Below are 8349 nucleotides of genomic sequence, written 5' to 3'. Positions count from 1 at the left end.
CGGTCTTGGGATGTATTAGGCGAGGTATATCTAGTAGGGATAAGGAGGTCCTGCTTCCGTTGTATACGGCGCTGGTGAGACCTCATTTGGAGTACTGTGTGTAGTTCTGGTCTCCCATGTTTAAAAAAGATGAACTCAAATTGGAACGGGTGCAGAGAAGGGCGACTAGGATGATCAGAGGAATGGAAAACCTGTCGTATGAAAAGAGATTAGAGGAGCTCGGGTTGTTTAGTCTGACAAAACGAAGGCTGAGGGGGGATATGATTGCTATCTTTAAATATATCAGAGGGATAAATACAAGGGAGGGAGAGGAATTATTTCAGCTTAGGGTACTAATGTGGACACGAGAACCAATGGATATAAACTGGCCGTGGGGAAGTTCAGGCTTGAAATCAGACGAAGGTTTCTGACCGTCAGAGGGGTGAAATATTGGAACGGCCTTCCGAGGGAAACGGTGGGGGCAACGGACCTGTCTGGTTTTAAGATTAAGTTGGATAAGTTTATGGAGGGAATGGTTTAATGGTAAAACATAGTAGCCGAGGAAAACCAAGCAATGGTACGTAAATAGCATAATGGCAAACAAGGGTCAGGCTAGAGACTCTTGCCTACATGCTCGGGGTATTACTGATCGCCATATTTGGGGTCGGGAAGGAATTTTCCTCCAGGGTAGATTGATGAGCCGCTGGAGGTTTTTCGCCTTCCTCCGCAGCATGGGGCAGGGATCACTAGCAGGAGGGTCCCTGCCGATTGAAGTCACTAAAACACAGGATTGGGGACTTCAACGGCACAGTCCAGGGAAGGGTCTTGTGGCCTGCAGCATGCAGGGGGTCAGACCAGATGATCATAATGGTCCCTTCTGACCTTAAAGTCTATGAGTCTATGAGACCAAATACCATCCCTGATAGACATTTATCTAACCTACTCTTAAATATCTCAAGAGATGGAGATTCCACAACCTCCCTCGGCAATTTATTCCAGTGTTTAACCACCCTGACAGTTAGGAACTTTTTCCTAATGTCCAACCTAGACCTCCCTTGCTGCACTTTAAACCCATTGCTTCTGGTTCTATCCTTAGAGGCTAAGGTGAACAAGTTTTCTCCCTTCTCCTGATGACACCCTTTTAAATACCTGAAAACTGCTATCATGTCTCCTCTCAGTCTTCTCTTTTCCAAACTAAACAAAGCCAATTCTTTCAGCCTTCCTTCATAGGTCATGTTCTCAAGACCTTTAATCATTCTTGTTGCTCTTCTCTGGACCCTTTCCAATTTCTCCACATCTTTTTTAAAATGCGGTGCCCAGAACTGGACACAATACTCCAGCTGAGGCCTAACCAGAGCAGAGTAGAGCGGAAGAATGACTTCTCGTGTCTTGCTCACAACACACCTGTTAATACATCCCAGAATCAGGTTTGCTTTTTTTGCAACAGCATCACACTGTTGACTCATATTTAGCTTGTGGTCCACTATAACCCCTAGATCCCTTTCTGCCGTACTCCTTCCTAGACAGTCTCTTCCCATTCTGTATGTGTGAAACTGATTGTTCCTTCCTAAGTGGAGCACTTTGCATTTGTCTTTGTTAAACTTCATCCTGTTTAACTCAGACCATTTCTCCAATTTGTCCAGATCATTTTGAATTATGACCCTGTCCTCCAAAGCAGTTGCAATCCCTCCCAGTTTGGTATCATCCGCAAACTTAATAAGCGTACTTTCTATGCCAATATCTAAGTCGTTGATGAAGATATTGAACAGCGCCGGTCCCAAAACAGACCCCTGCGATACCCCACTCGTTATGGCTTTCCAGCAGGATTGGGAACTATTAATAACAACTCTCTGAGTACGGTTATCCAGCCAGTTATGCACCCACCTTATAGTAGCCCCATCTAAATTGTATTTGCCTAGTTTATCAATGAGAATATCATGCGAGACCGTATCAAATGCCTTACTAAAGTCTAGGTATACCACATCCACAGCCTCACCCTTATCCACAAGGCTCGTTATCCTATCAAAGAAAGCTATCAGATTGGTTTGACATGATTTGTTCTTCACAAATCCATGCTGGCTGTTCCCTATCACCTTACCACCTTCCAAGTGTTTGCAGATGATTTCCTTAATTACTTGCTCCATTATCTTCCCTGGCACAGAAGTTAAACTCACTGGGGTCTGTAGTTTCCTGGGTTGTTTTTATTTCCCTTTTTATAGATGGGCACTATATTTGCCCTTTTCCAGTCTTCTGGAATCTCTCCCGTCTCCCATGATTTTCCAAAGATAATAGCTAGAGGCTCAGATACCTCCTCTATTAGCTCCTTGAGTATTCTAGGATGCATTTCATCAGGCCCGGGTGACTTGCAGGCATCTAACTTTTCTAAGTGATTTTTAACTTGTTCTTTTTTTATTTTATCTGCTAAACCTACCCCCTTCCCATTAGCATTCACTATGTTAGGCATTCCTTCAGACTTCTCGGTGAAGACCGAAACAAAGAAGTCATTAAGCATCTCCGCCTGTTGCCTGCCCTAAAGGGCTCGAGGGGACAACAATGGTCCGTCGCCCGGTGTGCTTGGCACCAATAAAGACACCGAGGGGAGAAAGCAAGCCAAGTTTATTTCAGAGCTCTGAAATGGCACTAGGAGACCATCATGTCTCAAATCCAGTGCAACAAATACAAACAACTTTTACCTTTTATACTCCAAACTGTTTACATACATCTCTTTGTTTGGCTGTTCCCCCTTACCCCTCCCTTCCAGACAACTGTTACAATAAGCTCTACATAAGCTTGTGAGAAAACTTTCTCAGTCTTTGCGACCTTGAGTTAGACGCCTGCAAACTAACTACCCCGCTTCTTATCTCTATTATTTCTGCTAGTGTGAGTGAAACTGCAGCCATCTGCTAAAAAGCTGACATTACATTTCTGCTTCAGCCTACTTCAGAGCATGTAAACAGTTAGCATAGAAGTAGGTGAGAGTTCCCAAGATGGAGTTTGGGGGTTCAGATAGGCCCAGAGCAAAAGAGCTTCATCGGCACTTGTGGCCTTCCACTCTCCCGAGTTACCTGGTAGCTATGCCTAGTGGACCCCAACAATCCCTCCTTTGAGAACACTCAACAAACCTTTGTCAGAGTTTTCTCATACTCTAAAGACAGAATGCGATTAAGCTCCATGCAATCAGGATTATCAATGAGAGGGTATAAGGGAACTTCTGGGGTATGGGAGGTACAAATCTTACGTATGAGCACTTTACAGCAAATGAGCAAAAGAACAAGAACAAAACATATCACCACACCTGTGAACAAGATGCGAACAATGTTTTCCCCTATATCCCCTAGTTCCCCTAAACCAGGTATCCAACCCCAAAGGGAATCCAAAATAGTGGGTTCCCCTTCCTGGGCCTTCCACTGGTTAAAGGCCCGTTCAGCTGACAAGATGTGCTTGTTAATGTCCTGTGAAAACTCTGGGACATAGGTACAACACTCTTCTCCAATAAGGGCACATACAATTACAACAACCCAAATGCCCAGAAGATAAGAAGAATTATTGACACTTAAACAAGTCAAAAAAATAACAAGACCAAATACATAGGCCAGGTCGGCCTTCTGTGAGAAAATAAAACCAATGCTCAGGGTTCTCGCGGGGAGTATGCTGTGACTGTTCAGAAAGATCACAACGCATTCCCAGCGACCCTTACTGTCTTTTGAATAACAGCTTAAGTCCCAAATCGTCGTTAGCAGTCTTCTCCGCAGGCTGGACAGTCCACTGTTTAGGAGCGGGCACTGCTTTCAGTCGGGAGTGATGAATCCAGTTCTTGTGTCCTTCGACCTTTGCCGCTGTATGGGTGACAAGCAGGACGGTGTGGGGTCCCTTCCACTTCTCTTGGAGAGGCTCGTCCTTCCAGGTTCGCACGAGAACGGAGTCACCAGGCTGCAGGGAGTGGACCGGAGTATCCAGCAGAAGAGGCTGTGAATCTTTGGTATACCTGTGAAGAGAAGAAAGAACAGCAGACAGAGAGCACATGTACTGAGACAAGAAACCACACCCCATTTCCCATTCCCCTGCCAGAACTGGGGTACCATTCATAGGCCATGCTCTTCCAAACATAATCTCGAAGGGACTAAGCCCTATCCTACCCTTAGGGAGAGCACGAATGCGAAGTAACACAAGGGGCAAGGCATCAGGCCACTTAAGAGAGGCCTCCTGACAGACCTTTGAGAGGTGTCGCTTGAGTGTCTGATTTGTGCGTTCCACTACTCCACTGGCTTGTGGTCGCCAGGGTGTGTGGAGCTTCCAGGGGATTTGCAGAGCACTTGATATCTTTTGAACAATTTGAGATGTGAAGTGTGTTCCATTATCAGATTCCATCCACTGAGGAAGGCCGAAGCGAGGAATGATTTCCTTGACAAACTTAAGAGCCACTGTCTTGGCAGTGTTGTTGCGACATGGGAAGGCCTTAGGCCATCCGCTGAATCGATCCACTAAGACGAGAAGGTACCTGTACCCTTGGGTCCTGGGAAACTCAGTAAAGTCTATTTGCCACACCAATCCTGGGCCTGGGGTAGGTTACAGGGTGGCTGGTGGCACTGCTACTCCTGGTCGAGGGTTATTCTTTTGGCAGCTTAAACATTCAGCTTGTACCTGTGATGCTAGGGGTTTAAGTCCGGAGGTTAGAAAATATTTATTCATGAGCTGGGTAAGAGCCTCTCTGCCTGCGTGTGTGGTCTGATGCAGTTTCTGCAACACTGGTCGAATCAAGCCCTTGGGCAGGAGGATTTTTCCCTCTGTGGAATAAAGCCATCCCTCTTTTTCCTGGAGACCGAGACTGTCAGCCAGGTTTCTGTCCTCTTGGGAGTACTGAGGGGCTGCAAGCTCACCCACTGATGGGATGAGGGCATGCATTTGGGCATTCTCCTCAGTTGCTGATTTCAGGGTAGCAGCACGCTTGGCTTCCCTGTCTGCTCTGGCATTGCCCTTGGTTACATCTTAATCTTCCCTTTGATGGGCTTTGCAATGTACCACTGCTACTGCTGAGGGGAGTTGTACCGCTTCTAAAAGCCGGAGAATTTGAGCCCCATGCTTGACAGGAGAGCCTTGGGCTGTTAGCATTCCCCTTTGTTTCCACAAACCAGCGTGAGCATGCAATACCCCAAAAGCATACTTTGAGTCAGTAAAGATATTAACCCGTTTGTCTTTTGCCAGCTCGAGTGCACGAGTCAGGGCCACTAGTTCAGCAAGCTGGGCAGATGTTCCTGCCGGTAAACTCTCAGCTTCCACGGTATCATGAAGAGACACAATAGCATAACCAGCCCTCCTTTGCCCATCCACAACAGTACTACTTCCATCTGTATACCATTCCAAGTCAGCATTTGGGAGTGGCTGATCTTTTAGATCTGGGCGGCTAGAATACTGAACATCTATGATTTCTAGACAGTCATGTTCCTGCTTTTCTGTCTCTGGTAGCAGGGTAGCTGGATTAAGGGAGGGACAGGTCTGCAGGGTGACTTCAGGATTCTCTAACAGCTTCGCCTGGTACCGAGCAACCCGAGCCTGTGTGAGCCAAAGACCACCCTTAGTGTCCAGCAAGGCTTGGACCATATGGGGAACATACACTTGCACAGTTCCTCCCAGTGTCAGTTTCTCAGCTTCCCCAAGCACTAGAGCAGTAGCTGCGACCGCCCTCAAACAGGCTGGCCATCCCTTTGAAACTTGATCCAGTTGTTTAGAAAAGTATGCCACAGGACGTTTCCAGGCACCTAATAGCTGGGTAAGCATTCCCAAAGCTACCCCTTTTCGTTCATGCACATACAGTTGGAACGGCTTAGATATATCGGGCAAACCCAGGGCTGGAGCTTCCATTAGCTTCCTTTTCAAGATTTTAAATGCCCTGTCCGCTTCTGGGGACCAGTGAAAGGGGTCATGATCCGCTCCCTTAACACATTCATACAGAGGTTTAGCCCACAGTCCAAACTCTGGAATCCATATTCTGCAAAAACCTGCCATGCCCAGGAATGCCCTAAGCCGTTTACGGTTGCTGGGGATGGGAACTTGGCAGATAGCCTCCTTCCTTTCGTTTGAGAGCTGTCTCTCTCCCTGCCTGATGTGAAATCCCAGATATTGAACCTCTGAAAGAGCAATTTGGGCTTTGCTTTGAGATACCCTGTATCCTTGCAGTCCAATAAAGTTTAGGAGACTCACAGTAGCTCTGAGACAAGGGATTAGACCCACAGCAGCAATCAACAAGTCATCTACATATTGCAGCAGGAGGGCTCTGTCTGAATTATCCCACTCCTCCAAGTCTCTGGCCAAAGCCTGTCCAAACAGAGTGGGGGAATTTTTAAATCCTTGAGCCCATACTGTCCAACAAAGCTGCTTTTTAACCCTTCGTTTGTCTTCCTTATGCCTTGCAGATCTCACAGTTGCTTGGGCACATTCAGGCCCCCCTTTCTCTTGGTTGTCAGCCAAGTCTTGGCTGTGAACACTGTCCTTGGATGGCCTGCTAGCTGTATTTTCCTCTCAGTTAACTCATTCTGTTCTCTTTCCTTCTCCCTTTCTCGGCTTCTTCTAACTTCCAAAGGAACCTTCCGCTCTTCACTCATACACCTCTTCTCCAACCATTAACACATACTCATTGCCATCATACATCTTTCCCGTAACATAACTTCTGTGCAGAGCTTTGAAGCAACAAACCAGGACGAGCACACTCACTTCTGAGGATTCCACTCTGTACAACCTCTGGTGTCCAATAGCTTTCCCTTTAAACCTTAAATGCCTTCTCTGTCTTCATCCTTAGCCTTAGCTATAACCTGATTCCGCTCCACTTCAGACAACAGGGTTCTCATAAGTATATTACAATCATCCCAGTCAGGCTTATGACTAGCTAGACATCCTTCAAAGATAGAAATGAACTTGCTTGGATTCGTTGAAAATTCTCCTGCCTCTGCCTTAAAAGCAGCTAGATGTACAGGGTTAAAAGGTACATGCGAGTAGACAGATACTATCTGTGCTGGCCGTTCCTGAGTTCCCGGACGGGCTACCACACTCTCAGTAATCAACGGATACAATCCCACGGGCGGGGGGGTACTCTCTAAAGCCTGTGGGGGTGGAGGAGCCGAAGGGGACACCGATTCTGGCATTACAACAGTGGGAGGGTTCGGGGGTTTAGCAGCCGTTACTACCGAGCCTGTCGGAGTCAAATAGCACTTGAGCAAAATATCAGTCCTATTTCTTAACACCATAAACGTATACGCATAGAGATGTTCATTCCATTTACCGGTTCTCTGACAAAACAAAAGCAATTGAAGGATCGTGTTGTAATTAAGTGATCCTTCCGGTGGCCACCTTTCTTGGCACTCTAGCTGGTACTGAGGCCAATCAACTGTACAGAACCTTTTCAATTTACTTTTAATCAACTGATCAGATCCAAACACCTTCCAGTTCACCAGAATGCATTCTAAAGGTGTACACTGTACCCTGCCGGCTGTACTCTGTCCCTGCCCCATACCAAGGGAGACTCTGGGCGTCCCCAGGTCATAACAGGCAGACTCTGGGCGTCCCCAGGTCACAACAGACAAGTCCCCACTGGACTGTTCCTACCTTATCCAAGGGTCCGGTTCTGCACCGTCACCGTCGCCCTATCAACGGGACCGGTTCCCCACCGTCGCCCTATCAACGGGACCGGTTCCTCACCGTCGCCCGCAGCTGCTTCTCCACTGTCTGTGTGCGTTGCACCGTTGTGCCCTCCGGGGTCGAGCAAACCACGTCTCCGCCGAGGCCCCCGATGAAGTCACCGGTGCGCGCTGGGCGTCGGTCGTTGCTGTAATCCGTCGGCCACCAGGAGGGATCCGGGCAAGGCTAAATTTCAGCCTCGAGCCCACCCAGGGACGCCAAAACTGTTGCCTGCCCTAAAGGGCTCGAGGGGACAACAATGGTCCGTCGCCCGGTGTGCTTGGCACCAATAAAGACACCGAGGGGAGAAAGCAAGCCAAGTTTATTTCAGAGCTCTGAAATGGCACTAGAAGACCATCATGTCTCAAATCCAGTGCAACAAATACAAACAACTTTTACCTTTTATACTCCAAACTGTTTACATACATCTCTTTGTTTGGCTGTTCCCCCTTACCCCTCCCTTCCAGACAACTGTTACAATAAGCTCTACATAAGCTTGTGAGAAAACTTTCTCAGTCTTTGCGACCTTGAGTTAGACGCCTGCAAACTAACTACCCCGCTTCTTATCTCTATTATTTCTGCTAGTGTGAGTGAAACTGCAGCCATCTGCTAAAAAGCTGACATTACATTTCTGCTTCAGCCTACTTCAGAGCATGTAAACAGTTAGCATAGAAGTAGGTGAGAGTTCCCAAGATGGAGTTT

The 8349-nt window shown here is 47.3% G+C and overlaps 1 long non-coding RNA gene across 1 annotated transcript; it reads right to left on the bottom strand.

Moving 5' to 3' along the window:
- Positions 1-2578: 2578 nt before the first annotated feature.
- Positions 2579-8040, bottom strand: LOC135977882 (uncharacterized). The gene is made up of 2 exons (XR_010595323.1): positions 7576-8040; positions 2579-3964 (listed from the first exon to the last, which is right to left on the bottom strand). It is a non-coding gene; the product is annotated as an uncharacterized LOC135977882 (long non-coding RNA).
- Between the last annotated feature and the right edge of the window lie 309 nt (positions 8041-8349).

Source organism: Chrysemys picta, unplaced genomic scaffold, assembly GCF_011386835.1.
Source record: "Chrysemys picta bellii isolate R12L10 unplaced genomic scaffold, ASM1138683v2 scaf59, whole genome shotgun sequence".
NCBI classification, from domain to species: Eukaryota; Metazoa; Chordata; order Testudines; family Emydidae; genus Chrysemys; species Chrysemys picta.
The sequence above is the reverse complement of the archived record's forward strand: the minus strand, read 5'-3'. Positions and strand labels throughout refer to the sequence as shown.